Raw genomic sequence first — 15,053 nt, 5'->3', positions numbered from 1 at the left:
ACTAACGACTGGACTGCGGATTTTACGCATTTACGATGCAATAATGGAAAGGCGAAGTTCAAAGCAACGAAAAATTCATAAGCTTGTCAAGGTTATATCAAGGTTATGTCAAAGTTATTTATTAGCGAAGAAAGAACGAAATATCTGTTCTGTTGCAATCGACGCAGAAATCAATTTTGCATTGCAAAAAGCTCCGCAGTTTTCTAACGACTTCACCCTGCAAAACGTCTACAGTTTTGGATTAATTATCCAGCGTCGAATTAATCTTTTAATCGTTTTATTAGTCGATTTTTTTTTAATCGATCCACAGAACGTATCAAATTCGCGATGTTACTTTGAATCGCGAAATTCGCACTATAAATAAAATAAATTCGCACTATAAATAAAATAAATTCGCACTATAAATAGAATAAATTCGCACTATAAATAAAATAAATTCGCACTATAAATAGAATAAATTCGCACTATAAATAAAATAAATTCGCACTACAAATAAAATAAATTCGCACGCGTTTCGGTTCGACTATATTTGCCGAATTTGGCAAGGGTGCGTAAAAATATCTGGCGCGAGCGCAACGAAGGCCGGAAAAAAGGGCAGAGAATGAAAAGAAGTTTCTGCGCAACGACTCGACATAAAGTTCGGATAAACGCGCATCCGCTAACTTGGCGAACGGAAAAAAAATGAGGAAAAAGAAGAAAAAGAAGAAGAAGAAGAAGAGGGGAAGGGGGTGAGCAGAGGGAAAAAGATTCTCGAGAACCTTTGAAATTTCAGCCGCAACAGTTTTCCCTCTCGTGTTCAGCGAGGCCGCAATTAGCTCGAATTTATTCGCGAAACAAGTTTCCCATCATCGAGCCCTGTGACCACGAAAGATTTCACAGCGGCTCTGCCTTCGGCCTCCTCGAAACTTTTTTGCGTCCAAGTTGCCCCGCGAAACCAAAAAAAAAGCGAAGCGAATGCGGGGTGGGAGCGCGACGGAAGGAGGGGAGGGGGAAAAGCAGCGAGCGAAACGAGGGTGCGTTTTTCCGCGCAGCTGGTACGCGATTAGAGAGAGGGTCGCGGCGAGGGATCTCTTGCGTTTCGAAAGTGCGAAAACTATCTTTTCGTTGAGGAAAACTATAGCGAGTTTTGCTCGCATTTATTTATTCGGAACTTATTCGGAAGCGAAAATTAACCCTTTGCGCTCGAGTGCTGACTCGAAGGCACCACTGAAATTTGTTACATCGCGTTTTAAGATAATTTTTGTATTAACAAGGTTTAGATTTAAAAAATTGTCAACCCTTTCCACTCGAACGGCGACTGCTAGGCGCCATTAAAAATTGTGCAATATCGCGTTTCAAAATAATTTTATTAATCGAATTTGTTCATATTTGAAGAACTGTTGATAGCATAACTGTTGCATCGATTACAAAGTTCAATTCTACACGTATAAAATGGAAATACGGTGGATCGGAAAAACTATATTCAATTTTGAAATATGAATTCCTAAAATTAAGATATGTCATCCAAGAATTTTTGTGCTTAATTCTTCGTTAAATAAGCACAATAGTATATTTAGTTCGCTGCCTTTTAACACCCAAGAAATATAGTTCAAATGTTATTTCAGTTTTTTTAAAATGGCATCAAAGTGGTACCACTTTGATACAACAGATAGTTTTCGCATGGCACCAGCGTGGTGCCACCGGACGGCATAGTGTTAACCCTTAGCGCTACGGAGACATTTGTCATTTGTTCCGTAACTCCGAAGGCTCCGCTGCGGAGCCAAATGTTTTTAGCATACGTTATCGTCGGCGCTAGCAATTGTTATCTGTAGTTAAAACGTGCTAAGTCTGTACCGTTACGATTAAACCATTTTTTGACCTTTTCTATGGTTAGCAACGCGGAGAAAAATAAATATTACGATGAGAATTTAGAGCCGAGCGATACCGAAGACGTGTTTGATTTTGAAGAGTTAAAAGACATTGTGAAAGACAATGTCTTTTAACTCGATTCTGACACTTCGAGTAGTAGCAACGAAATTGTACTACCAAAGAGACGAAGAATGAGAATTATTGAAAGCGAAAGCCAAGATTCGTTACAAGACTCAGACGAATGGCGCGATGTTACGGAAGAATTATATATTCCAGATGGAACACCTTTTAGCGTATTGCCACAGGTCGTTGGACCACAAGTTCCTACAAACATCGAACAGCCGATACAATATTTTCAATTATTTCTCGCAGATGAATTGGTAAATGAAATTATAAAGGAAGTCAACGATTACGCAGAAAATGTTCTAAACTTGAAAGAAATATCTGGTAACTCTATTTGGCAAAGCGAATACTGTGACACTTGTCCAAGTAAACCCAGAATGCACATGGGAGATGGTTACCAAAGATATCGCACCATGGTGAATTACAAAATTTAAAATTTATCTTTTATTTACAATAGGAGAATGTATATTTATAAAATAAATAAAATCGAATGCATCCGCTCGAAATAAGACCTCCTTTACCTCAGGCGCTGCGCTCCAAAAATATGCCGGAGTTGCTGGTAGGGAGTACACGAGAAACGCGCGGAGCGCTAAGGGTTAAAATCGGAAAGTCAAAACCCTTGAAGTTGCTCGCCGGTGGACACCGGGCAATGTCAGAGAGAGTACACCGGCCGAAAGCAACTGTCGATAGAGGACTCTGAAATGGACACGTACCATTAGGCAGATTCTTCGATACGGGCTATCGTTGATTGATAAAAGGAGTCGGACGAGAGGTGGAAAAGCGCGAACCTCCGAGAAAGATCAATAACAAACCATTACGGTGTCTCTCGCTCTCTCTCTCTCGCGCGCGCGCTCTCTCTATCCATCTATCTCCCGTTCCCTTCCTCTGCGCCCCGTCTCGCAGGCTTCAAAGAGGCCGAGGAGAGAGACTACTTCGTCGTGAATTCTTCAACGTTGAATCAATTCTTTGCTAATTACCGTTGTCTCGCGCGGAAAGAAAAGGGAGAGAAGAGAGAGCGAGAGCGAGAGCGAGAGCGAGAGCGAGAGCGAGAGCGAGAGAGAGAGAGCGAGAGAGAGAGAGAGAGAGAGAGAGAGAGAGGAATAAAGAGAAGCTCGGCGACAAAGCAGACAGATCGATAACGGCGGAGGTCTTCACGGGCCGTCCCGGTTCGCCGCGAAACAAAAGGAATCGACAGGTTTTTCCTTTCGCCACGCCTAATTTAAGCCCGCGAAATAATCCATTTTGCGCGACCGTGACTGATTGTTTCACCCGTTCCCGCCGCGCGTTTTACATCGATTCTCCTCTTCTCGGCTCTCGTCCTCCTGGCCCTTTTTTCTCTCTCCACTTCTCCCGGCCCCCTCCTCCTCCACCTCCTCATCCTCCTCCTCCTCGCCGCCGCTCCCCCCTCCGCGCTCTCCGCACCACCACCGCGCCGCCCCGTCCCGCCGCGTCCCACGCCCCCACCCGTTTACTCTCGTCCCCGCAGGCGTTTCATTAGCCGCGACGAGAACATTTGTTTTTGTCGATGTTTCGCGGCAGCTTGCCGCTTTTTATACCTCTTCCTCTTCTTCCCGTTGCCTCTTTTCGCTACTTTTCACGCATTCACCCTGGCCCACGCGGCGGCGGACGGACGGAGGAGCGGGGAGGGGAAACCGGGGGGACGGGGGAGGGGGGGAGAGAGAGAGAGAGAGAGAGAGAGAGAGAGAGAGAGAGCAAAAAAAAGAAGGCAACGACGCCGAGGTAGTAGAGGCTTTGCATACTTATGCAATTAACTAGTCGAGCCCGACACTTGTTTGTCGTCGTTTCGCTCGCGCGGCACTCCGTCGCGTCGTTCGCGGAGATTACGCAATCGGCCAGCCGGCTCTCTCTCTACAAAGCAAAGTCTCCCGTGTCGCGCCATCCATTTTCGCGCGACGCGTGCACGCGATTCGCCGTGCCGGCCGATCGACGCGCCGGTCTAACGTTAGACCGACCAATGGAACGCTCGCGATCGCGTCTTTCTCTCCGGCGTACTACCGGTCGGTACAACGGGAATAAATCGCGCAAGGTCGACGGACAAAACGATCTCGTCCGCGAAAGCATTAGCTTACCGCGCCGATGTCTCTCACCTCCTGGTCAGCGCCGGCCGAACCGCCGTTTTTCTTCATGTATCCACGTGATATTCCCGTTCGTCGCGTAGTCACAGTAAACATTTTTTTTTCCTCCCTCCCCCACGCCCCGTTCGGTTCGGGAGAAGCGGACCGGCGGCGCGCACAATCACACAATCATTATCCGTGAACTATATGTATTTCCAACGGGACAGAGTCTTCCTCCCGAGTTAGCACAAGCATCCGAAAATATCGCGGGCGCCTCGTTTTGCGTTTGCGTTGCCACTGGTCACGATGATCCCGGCGGTATCGAAAATACGTTCTCGATCGTCGCGGCGCCGTTGGGATTCCGCCGTCTTTGCCCCGGCGATATTTCCCCCGATTCCGTTCGCCCCGCGGCTCCCCGTGCGCGCCGCCCGCGAACGCCGGAAAATGGATACTCTGGCCGGCGAGATGGGTCCTTAACGCCGGCATTTTACGACGTCCTTCGGGCGAAACGGCCATGCGTGGCCACCGGGGCGTAAGATCCTCGTCACCTTTTCCGCGTTTTACGTCGCGAAACCGCACATTTTTTTTTCCAGTACCATCGCAGCGTGTCGTCGCCGTGAGAACTCCCACTTGATGAAAATCACCGCGGACGCTCCTTCGATGGCGAAAGAAAGAAGAAGAAGCGACTCGCGACTCTCTTCCGATGCTCCGTCGTTCGGATTCCATCGTGCCCGATTTCGCGGCCGGCCGGCCGGCGGATCGATGGAATCATCGGATTCTCGGGGCCGAGGATCGGCGACGTAACGGCGGATGGAGCGCGTCGCGGAGCCCGTCGACGCGGAACGGACGGATTCGCGAGAACTGCACACCCCACCGGAGAGAGAGCACACGCAAGCCTCGCCGGCGCCGGCACCGTCCACCGCGAAGGGTCTTCCCACGTCCGATCAGCGCGGCACTTTATCACTTATCCGACACCGTCCCTCGTGCGGCGCGTCAACGAACTCCCTCTCCTCCAGCGGCGGTGCTCCGGCAGGCGCAGCCGGACTCGCGAGAGGACATCCTCGCGTTCTCCACCGCCCTGCGGGTGTAAGGAAAAAAGGGCCGCCGCCGTTGTCGTCGTCGGGAACGCCTCGGCTCGATCCGGTCGCCACCTCGTGGCCCGATCCACGGGCCCGCCGCGGGCCCGCGGATCAAAAGTTTGACGGGTTGCGACGCGACTGGTCGACTGATAAATCCGAATTTAGCGTGGCGGACTCACTGTACACGCCGGGCTCTCGCCGGCTCCGTCAAAGGCATGATTGGTCTGCGTGTCGGCGGCCCCCACCAACCCCTCCTCCGCCCCCCAGGGGCGGACAGCGAAGGCAGAGCGCCGTCGCCGTCTTTCGGGGCGACGGCCGCGCCACCGCGCGGCACCGACGCCGACGCCCGCCGCCGATCGATAGTCACCGACCGTCGACGCCGTCGACGCCGAGCACGACGCGGCGTGGCGCGGCCGGCCGATTCTCGTAAGCCGTCTCCTCGTCTCCTCGCGTCGCCTCGCGTACCATCGCTCTCCGTCGCTTTTCGTCGCCTCGCGCCGCGACGCCGGTACGCTCCCGTGTTTCGCTGCGCGTCGCACAACCGCCGCCCGCCGATCGCTCCACCGACCACGCCACGCCGAAACGAAACGAATTTTGTCCGTTCGTTCGATCTCTGCACACGGTTTTTTGCACGCGGCGACGATCTTGTACGGCATCGCGGCCGATGGATCGTCCCCCGCCGCCGTGGAACGAGATGCGCTTCTTCGCTCCCGGCCCCGCCGCTCTTCTCTCCCCTCTTCCCGTCTCTTCGTCGCGCGCTCTCCTGGCGTTCGGCCGACTCCTTAGACCACGCACGCCTATATAGACACGCCGTCGGATCATTTCGCCGAACCGTCCACGCGACGTCACAGCGCGCCCGATGTATAAACTACGCTAGTATGATATATCATCTGCAATTTCGACAGAGCGACACGCCGATATTCCTAACCTGTTTTCTGAACGATACTCGAAACCGTAATGAGCGAAGTCGCTGAGCTGCTTCCAAGAGACACTGACGAATATATTTGTTCGTTTAGGCACGCGCTGTTATAAAAATTGCAAAAAATAAGGTTAGTTTAAGTGGGTTAGTCGCTTTTAGAACTCGCTAAGTTCGTCGTTAACTTTCAGGAAACAAATCGAATGGATTGAACACGGAACATGGATATTTTCGGAACGATAATTTCCGCAGAATGTATTTCAAGTTCAATCGAGACGTCGACGACTGACTATTCTAACCTCATTCGCGCTACGATTTCTTTCACAGTTTCATCGATCGGCGCTTCCTCGTCCTTAATAATATCCCGGATACGACGGGACTATTTTTATTCCTCGGACCTCTGCGTTCACTTTCGTTCCTAGACTTCGATTACCGGAAAATCGAATTTCGTTTCCGAGTGAAAGAAACGTGATCGTGTAATACGAACCGCGCACGATTTTTGCGCGGCATCCTTGCGCACGGTCCATGCTAATCTTCTCTGTGTCGTTCCGATTTCGGCAGCATGTGCTGCCGAAGCAGGTGCAATTGAATAACGTGATTCGATTTTCTGCGTTATTATCGCGCTCACATATGCGCTGAACGCTTCGAGCATCGTTCGGCGATTTCGTACGATCATCTTTCACCGCGCGTGACGTCACAGTGAACAGAGTTACCTTTGATTCACCGCACTCCTCGGTTTTCTATGCACGCGCTATACAGGGTGTCCCGAAAATGTCTCGCAAACCGGAAATGAGAAGTTCCTGGGATCGTTTGAAGTAACTTTTTCCTTAGCGAGAATGCAACCGGTGGCTTCGTTTACGAATTATTAACGTAAAACACCGACCAATGAGAGGCGAGCTCGCCTAGCGCTTAACGACCGAGTCAATGAGCACGCGAAGCCCAGTTCCGCCCATTGGCTCGGCCGCCTTGCGCCAGCATATCTCGCTTCTCATTGGTCACTCTTTTTCGTTAATAACATGCAAACAAAGCCGTGGATTGCATTTTCGCCAAGAACAAATTTACTTCAAATTACCTCAGAAACCTCCCATTTTCGGATTGCGAGACATTTTTGGTACACACTGTACACATGCGTGCCGCGTCTAGTAATAGACATACAACTTGCTGTATTCCATGCCGAGTCATTTAAAAGGAAAGGTGATTAGGAGATGTTCTACTATTTCGTGAAAATTGACCTAGCCACCCCGTCTCGCAAGGATCGATAAAATCGTATTAATATATTAATATAATATAATAATATAATATAATATAATACTTATTTATAATATATATTATAAGTATTATATAAGTATTATATATAATATACATAATATAATACTTATTTATATTATATATATTATTATATTATTATATATATTATAAATAAGTAAAAATAAGTAAATGGAACTACATTTGGAACTCTACGAAGCAAATTTAACAATAAAAATATAAATTAAACAATAAATTTAATAATAAAAAGTAGGCGAAAAAGTACAATCTGAGAAGAGGAGGTACGATGATTGTTCTAACCTCGTGGCTCTCGTTTTTACGGTCGTCGATTTTCAACAACTATCAAAACGAACAATCGTGTCTCCGTTTCTCAAACTGTCCAGTATTTGTGTACAAGCTGAGGGACAATTAGAGGAGAATTTTCTGTACCTGGTATAACCATGAAAAATCAAGTTACCATTCCTAGTATCAACAAAGTGTGGACAATAATGAATTCAATGCAGATTTTAACACAAAATTTCGTGACAATAATCTTTCATTGTTTTCGCGAACCGAAAGTTATTATCGGTAAAGGAAACATTGAATGCCATTTTTCTTCGAACTTCATTTTATTCGGAAGTCCCTTGATATCGAATTAGAGCAGCGATACGATCCCGAGGTGTGCGAGACTAATGCCCGAGAGACGAACGGTTCCTCGATGCGCGCCGGATGCGCGCTCGCTCTCGTCGCCTACGAAATTACGATATCGCAGCCCGTGGTGTCCCCGGTAAGTGCAAACAAGTCGCGCGGCCTGTTCTCTCCGGCTGGATCGATATTTATACTTTTACGACCACGCCTATGATAGTCGGTAACGGGGTTTAGCGCGGCGGCGGCTGCTTCGCGGAAACGCTGCGGCCGTTTCCGTCGAAGTTCGCGGCGAGGCCGGGGGTGCGTTTTCCGCGGCGAGGGTGCACCTTCTCCGCGCGCGGGCGGCCGCCGCAGCCCGCGCCGACGCCAATGGAGTACGCACGCTTTCTTTCGCGTAATCGCCGGTCATTCCGCGTGCGCGAAATCTCGAATTTAACCGGTCAGCTGTGGTCGACGAGTATACTCGTCACGCAGAAGCGGCGGTATCTTGACGAGTATACTCGTCGCGCGTACAAAATAGCGTCCATCGGCTATTTAAATTGCAATTTAATTGTAAATGATGTAAATTCTATTTATTTATTAATTTATTTGTTTAATTGTAATTTTGGTGAAAATGAAAAAGTATTCTCAAATTTTAAGATGTTTAGAATACTTTAAAACGGAATAAGAGAAACGAATAAAAGATACCTGTGTGCACTGACTGAAACAGCTTATCGGTTCGCATAATGAATTTATTTATTATTATTTATTATGTAAATTATGATTCATAATTTACTTATTATTATGCGATTTTTATTACGCGATGGTAACATTTTTTAAATGTAAAAGCAAGAGTCAAAAGGCAACTAGTTAATTATGCATGTAGTATATGTTAATATTAAGCGAATTAGTGAATGTTAGTAATAAAATTGTTAACTAAACAGGGTGTATCAAAAGTGTATCGCATAACCGGAAATGGGGGGTTCCTGAGGTGATTTGAAGTAACTTTTTCCTTTACAAAAATTTTCTCCAAGGCATCTTTTATGAGTTATTAACGAAAGACGCTTGACCAATGAAAGATCGCGTACGGCTAATGCCCCGCCCTCGCGACCGCTGCGTCAGACGGTCGGCGCGACGCGGCATTCGCCGCGAGCCGCACTCGCTCTCCGATTGGTCACCGTTTTTCGTCAATAACTCGTAAACGAAGCCGCGGATTGAATTTTCGCTAAGGAAAAAGTTGTTTCAAATGACCTCAGGAACTCCCATTTCCAGATTGCGAAACATTTTCGGGATACCCTGTATAGGCGCGCGCTCTGAAAAGGAGGCGTCGTAGTTAACTGGTTAAATCTTGACAAAATAATAAAATAATAATTCTACTCGATCCAAATAAGCGAACTGATCCGAATATCAGAGTCGACAAAACCTTTGTACGGATCTTTGGCGCGAATAAAAAATTGTTCGCGTTAATTGCCGGTCCTAGGAGACAATATTATTATATTTCGTCTTCGACGAGATGAAAAGGAGGACAATTAAAGAGAATTAATTGTATTAGAATCGAAAATCGAGTAGATATTCAGATCGCGTCAAAAACCGAGACTTCGATTCGCTCGGAGTCGCGATTGCCTGAAAATTCGAGCATCGGAACAGCCCTACAAGGCATAGGTATCGCGTGTAACGCGCACCGGATGGAGAGAGTCGAAGAAGGGCCGCTGGAAGAGAGCGCGTGAGAGAGAGAGAGAGAGAGAGAGAGCGAGAGAGAGAAAGAGAGCGCCGGAGAGCGTGCGCGCGAGAGAGAAAAAGAGCGCCAGAGAGCGCGCGCGAGGGAGAGGGAGAGGGCGTGAGAGGAACTCGAGAACGAGAAATAGAGAGAGAGAGAGAGAGAGAGGGAGCAAGAGAGAGAGAGAGAGAGAGGGAGGGAGCAAGAGAGAGTGAGAGAGAGAGAGGGAGGGAGCAAGAGAGAGTGAGAGAGAGAGAGAGGGAGGGAGGGAGCAAGAGAGAGCGAGAGAGAGAGAACTAGAGAACGAGAGCTCGCGAGAGAGAGAAAGAGCAAGAGAGCTTGAGAAAAAGAGAGAGTGGAAGAGAGAGTGAGAGAGAGAGCGGGAGATCGCGCGCGCGAGAGAGGAGGGGACAGGAAGAGAGCGTAGGAGAGTTGGGAAAAAAGCGGAGGAAGCGGACCGTGCGGGACTAGGAGAGGAAAAAGGAAGGCCGGGGTGGGGGGAGGAAGCGAGCGAACGAGTACGCACGCCACGGGCAGGAGGAAAAACAGATATAGAACAGCGCGAGACGGGAAAAAGACGAGCGACTCGAAAGAACGGGTTAGGGGAATAAGGAGAGGGACCGGCAGATAAGAAAAGTCATCACGGTCAGTGCGCGCGCCGAGTCGGGCTCGGGCCACGCCACGCAAAGAGCCTTTATGCCAGGGCGAGCGGCGCACAGTGGTCGATTTGACCAGAAAAGGTGGCTAAATTCGAACATCGAAAAGTTTGCACGATCCAAAAAATTGTCGGTTCCCTACATAGTAAAATGTATGGGGAACAATGCACCGACTTTTTTTCCCTTTTTTAGACAACTCCGACAGCAGTGACACGTGCCTTAAAAGTTTAAAGATCATCCGAATCTGCTTTCGTTCCGAGCCACTCGCCAAAGCACCTTTCGTTCGTCGTCGATTTTTCAATGTTTTGAGAAAATTCTACGGATCGTTGCTCGTGGGAGCTTTCAAGACAGGTCTAAACTACTGCCTCGCGCAGGCGTTGCCTCTTTGACGCGTACGTTCGCGTAGTTATCGAACTTCGAAAACAGAGAATAATCTACTCGTGTCCTGCGCGATTTTCGAACTTCGTCGACGATTTTGTCGTACGGCCGCGGTCGGCCGAGCACTTTTATCGGTGTCGTTGTGTTCGGGGAAGATTCGCCATTGCAACGGCGTTAATATTTTTCCCGGATTCGTTCGGATAACGGTGTTACAGCCGATCGAAGTTGAAACGTCGCAGCATTTCGCGCGCGAGCCTGCGAAATTCTTTCAAATTAACGTACTTTCTCGCACCCCGGTTTTACGCTTTAGACACCGATTGCAGTGAAGATGATACAGAGAATCGAAAAGTAGGGAGTATAAGCTTTAATATGGTCTCCCGTTCGTTCGATTCGGATGGATATTAACAAAGTTACGGGAGTTTAAAAGTTAAGCTGCCTCTGAGACAGTCGTGTCCGCCTATTCGGGTCGAACGGGCCATCGCGCGCCGCACGGTGGTCCGGCGAAGGGCGACTCGTGGCCAAAATTTATTTTAGCGTTGTTTCAAGGTCCACCGTTACAGTATAGCAGGTCGTTGAATTCGTCTCGACGCCAGCTAGAATATTATCCGGTCGAAACGATGTATTAACGCTTAAAAAATCGAGGCGACCAGCATTTTTTATGAAAAGAAGACTTGCTTCGGCAAGTTCTTGTACTCTAATTTGTAGAAAAACGAACACCGACGAACTTTTGTTACGAACATTTTTTCGCAACATCGTCGGAAATGTCCGAAAAATCGTGCTTCGTTTGAAATTTTCATCGGCTGCTCCTCGCGACGTTTTATCTCGTTACAGAACCGTCCGAGCGAACTGATATCGTAGATTTCGAAGCTCCGGGGGGTTGTAAACCCGTCCGAGAAAACAATCGTTTGAAAGTCGCGAAAGTTGCGAAGTTGATTTTTGGCCGTGGATCGCTGCTCCGCCAGACCGCCGTGCGCCGCGCCGGAGCAGAGCCGCGCCAGCCACGCCGTCATTCATTGATTGCATCGTGGCGTGCGGTCTGCCGTGGCGAACGTACGCTTTACGTCTCTAATGCGCACCGGACGAAAGGAGAAGCGCCGAGGAAAGAGACGAACGTGGCGAGCGAGAGAGAGAGAGAGAGAGAGAGAGAGAGAGAGAGAGAGAAAGAGCGCGAGAGAGAGAAAGCGCGAGAGAGAGAGAGCGCGAGGGAGAGAAAGAGCGCGAGAGAGAGAGAGAGCGCGAGGGAGAGAGAGAGCGTGAGAGAGAGAGAGCGAGAGAGAGAAAGAGCGCGTGAGAGAGAGCGCGAGAGTGAGAGAGCGCGAGAGAGAGAGAACGCGAGAGAGAGAAAGAAAGAGAGAGAAAGAGAGGAGAACCGAACGGAAAAATGTGCGAGACTGGGGCGGAACCGGTGAAAACTCCGGGAGAAAGAGCGCCAAAAAAAAGAAAAGAAAAATAAGAGAACTCGATCATTTTTCCTTGTTTTTCCACTTAAAAACAACGACGGAGCTTCCTTGTTTACTAACGGTAAAACAACGAAAGACAACCGCCGTCCGTCGATTCGACGCTCGGCGTGCCACCAGCCTTAGCTTCTCACGAAAAAAGAAAAAAGAAAGAAAGCGTCGGAAGTCCGATTCTTATTTTTTTCCGTCGTCGTTCCATCGCCGCGAAAAATCGGACAAAAATTGACAGCGCCGCTTTCGGTGACAATTCTGTGATAAAATTAAAATACCGGCCGCGAACATTTCTGTTCTCGAGTAATCAACGACTTTCTGTTTGGTTTATTATTATATTTTTTTGTAATCGCATCTTGCGACCGAAAAATCTGGAAAAATTCGCCGCCGTGCGGCTCGTGATGCAAAATGGGTCAGATTTTTCGGAAAATTTTCAGAGACCGCCGAAGCGGGAAAACGGGCGGAAAAACGCGCCGTTTAATTTTCCCTGTAATTAGCTTGAAATTATGACAAGTAGATCACGGATCTTTGATTTTCATTTTCACTATTTTAAAATAGGATATTTTACAGTAATTAGATTCAAGAAAAATATTTCTTCGTTGGTTAAAAAATCGATCGTTGCAAGAATAAAATAACGATGCTATTGGATCGCCTTGTCGATCGATAAAGTTTTTAATCGGAGGCAATCTCTGTACCTCGATTATTATAAAAGTTATTCGAAATATTATATATACTAATATTTATTAGTAACTTTATATTATATTATATATTATAGTATATTATATATTATATTATAATATATTATAGTACATTATATTATATTATATTATATTATATTATAGTGTATTATATTATATTATATTATAGTATATTATATTATACTACATTATATTATATTATATTATATATTATTAATATTATATATACCATTATTTATTATATACGAAATATCATATTACTTCCTCGCTCGCAGAATGACTGAATGACGTACTCTCGCTGACACGCAAGCGCGTTTTTTTAAAGGTTGATATTTCTTTTTTTTCTTGCGCGCGCGCGCGTGTGTGTATGTGTGTGTGTGTGTGTGGGGGAAAGGCGTCGCCGATACGATCTCGAACGGAAAAATGAATGCGAGCGAGCCCCGAGATAAGTCATCACGGTCACCGCGGCGTGGCAACGTCACGGCACGCAGTCAGTCATTCATTGATTGTATCGTGGAATAGCGAGCGTACGCTGCACAGTGCCGTAACACGGCGTACACGTAAACTCGCGTGGCGTCATGAGCGGAAGAGAATTGCCGGCGAGGACGTAGGCGGGGAGTGGGGGAGGGGCCGCGCGGAACAGCGCGCCCCGAATACCCGGCATGCACCGGAGAGGAAATATCGCGCGAGAATCGCTTCGCGGAGCTCGATAGGGCATCGCGATATTCCGTCCGCGAGAGAGAAAAAAAGGTCCGTTGCGAATTCGATTGGCCGCGCGACGACGACGACGCTTTTTCTTTCCTTATTTATCGAGCTTTGTGCGCGTCGCACGAACTGTCGCTCGACGAGGATACGGTGATTTCTCCTGGAAATGCGCGGAGATTGGAATTGAGACCGGCAGATCCGAGAATACTAAGTCGCGATTCTTCGGGCATCGCGGATCGTTTTTGTCGGGGTGCGTTAATACGAATACGCAGTAATGATGGAATAAAAGCGGTGACTTAACTTTTTTCATTTTTAATTTTTTTGCCACGATTCGAAGGCGATTCGGAGGCCACGTGACGCGGTTCAAAGGCGATTCAGAGGCCACGTGACACGATTCGAAGGCGATTCGGAGGCCACGTGACACTTTTAACCTGACTCACACCTAAAACAGACTGTATTTTGTGTTGTCTTCCGTCGAACCTTAGCATGGGCATAGCAATAAATCACATAGGCGTAGCATTGGCACAGGGAAAATCATAGCAACCCGAAATTTGGCATTTCCGGGAGAATTTGCCGTATTTCTTTCCAAAAAGTGTTTATTAAGATGGCAATTGTTATGCATAATCATATATACATAAATTATTAATTTAAAAATATATTGTATCGTATAAGTGTATATGCAATTATACGATAATAATATATTTTTAAATTAACAATTTTAAGATAATAATAACCCATAACTGGTTTGACGCAATATTAAATAAACGATGTAAATGAAGAAAAATAACGATCTATGATTAATTTTTTTGTAATCCTCATCATTTGTTTTCAATGTTTGTTTTATACCGAACGAAAAAGCAATAATCGATCATTCCTATTTCGTTGTTCGAGTTTTAATATGTATAGTTTGAATTTGTTAAAATTCGACTAAAGTTCTGTTGAAGTTCATTAACTCTTCTTCATCATTATTATAATTTCCTTAAATTTATCATTGCTAGCTTTATAAATAGTTAAATTATTATCGATCTTGTGTTAACTTTGTCGATCTTCTCGAATAAAATTTTTAAGTTTCTTTCACCAATGTTTCGTCAAATTTCATTTTTCCGCGTATAAATACATGCACACTGGCGATCAAATTTTCCTTTTTTTCTTCAGACTTTCGTCGTTCCAACGGCGTCTAACGCCACGCCGCGGCGTGGTTCAAGAAACCCAGATAATAAACGGATATCAAAAGAAGGAATGACGCGACGAACGAACGGTGAATAAGTTATGGTCCTGGTGTACACGTTTTGAAATATAAAAGCAAACGAATACGCCTAATCTAATCTGGTACCTTGTACGATGCGTTTGCTGACTTTTTTTTAAGCACAGCGCGTTGCCACCAGGAAACACGCTGGGCCGAGCAAATACGGGGTGTACCGTGCCGGAGATATCGTGGACGACTATTTTTCTATTCATAAATTTTTATCATCGCGGAATTCAGATATGCCTTCGAAGACCACAGCGTCGAACACCTTCGGTTGCTATCGATAAAATCA

At 46.9% G+C, this 15,053-nt stretch overlaps 1 protein-coding gene and 1 non-coding gene across 5 annotated transcripts in view; both read right to left on the bottom strand.

The window, feature by feature from the left end:
- Positions 1-15,053, bottom strand: part of LOC117223580 (serine/threonine-protein phosphatase 4 regulatory subunit 1) — a 331,703-nt gene that overhangs the window by 291,733 nt on the left and 24,917 nt on the right. Inside the window, exon 1 of one of the 4 annotated variants that reach the window (XM_076518953.1) lies at positions 4,062-4,712. The exons of 2 other annotated variants lie outside the window; for them this stretch is intronic. The gene's annotated coding sequence lies outside the window, so the exon portion shown is untranslated. Of the gene's footprint in view, positions 1-4,061; positions 4,713-15,053 lie in introns of those variants that run through there. One more of the 4 variants, XM_076518950.1, reaches the window with a different exon arrangement.
- Positions 6,516-6,621, bottom strand: LOC117223656 (U6 spliceosomal RNA). The gene has a single exon (XR_004490993.2). It is a non-coding gene; the product is annotated as a U6 spliceosomal RNA (small nuclear RNA).

This window comes from Megalopta genalis, chromosome 1, assembly GCF_051020955.1.
Source record: "Megalopta genalis isolate 19385.01 chromosome 1, iyMegGena1_principal, whole genome shotgun sequence".
Lineage (NCBI taxonomy): Eukaryota > Metazoa > Arthropoda > Insecta > Hymenoptera > Halictidae > Megalopta > Megalopta genalis.
Note: the sequence above shows the minus strand (reverse complement) of the source record. Positions and strands in the feature narration are given on the sequence as shown.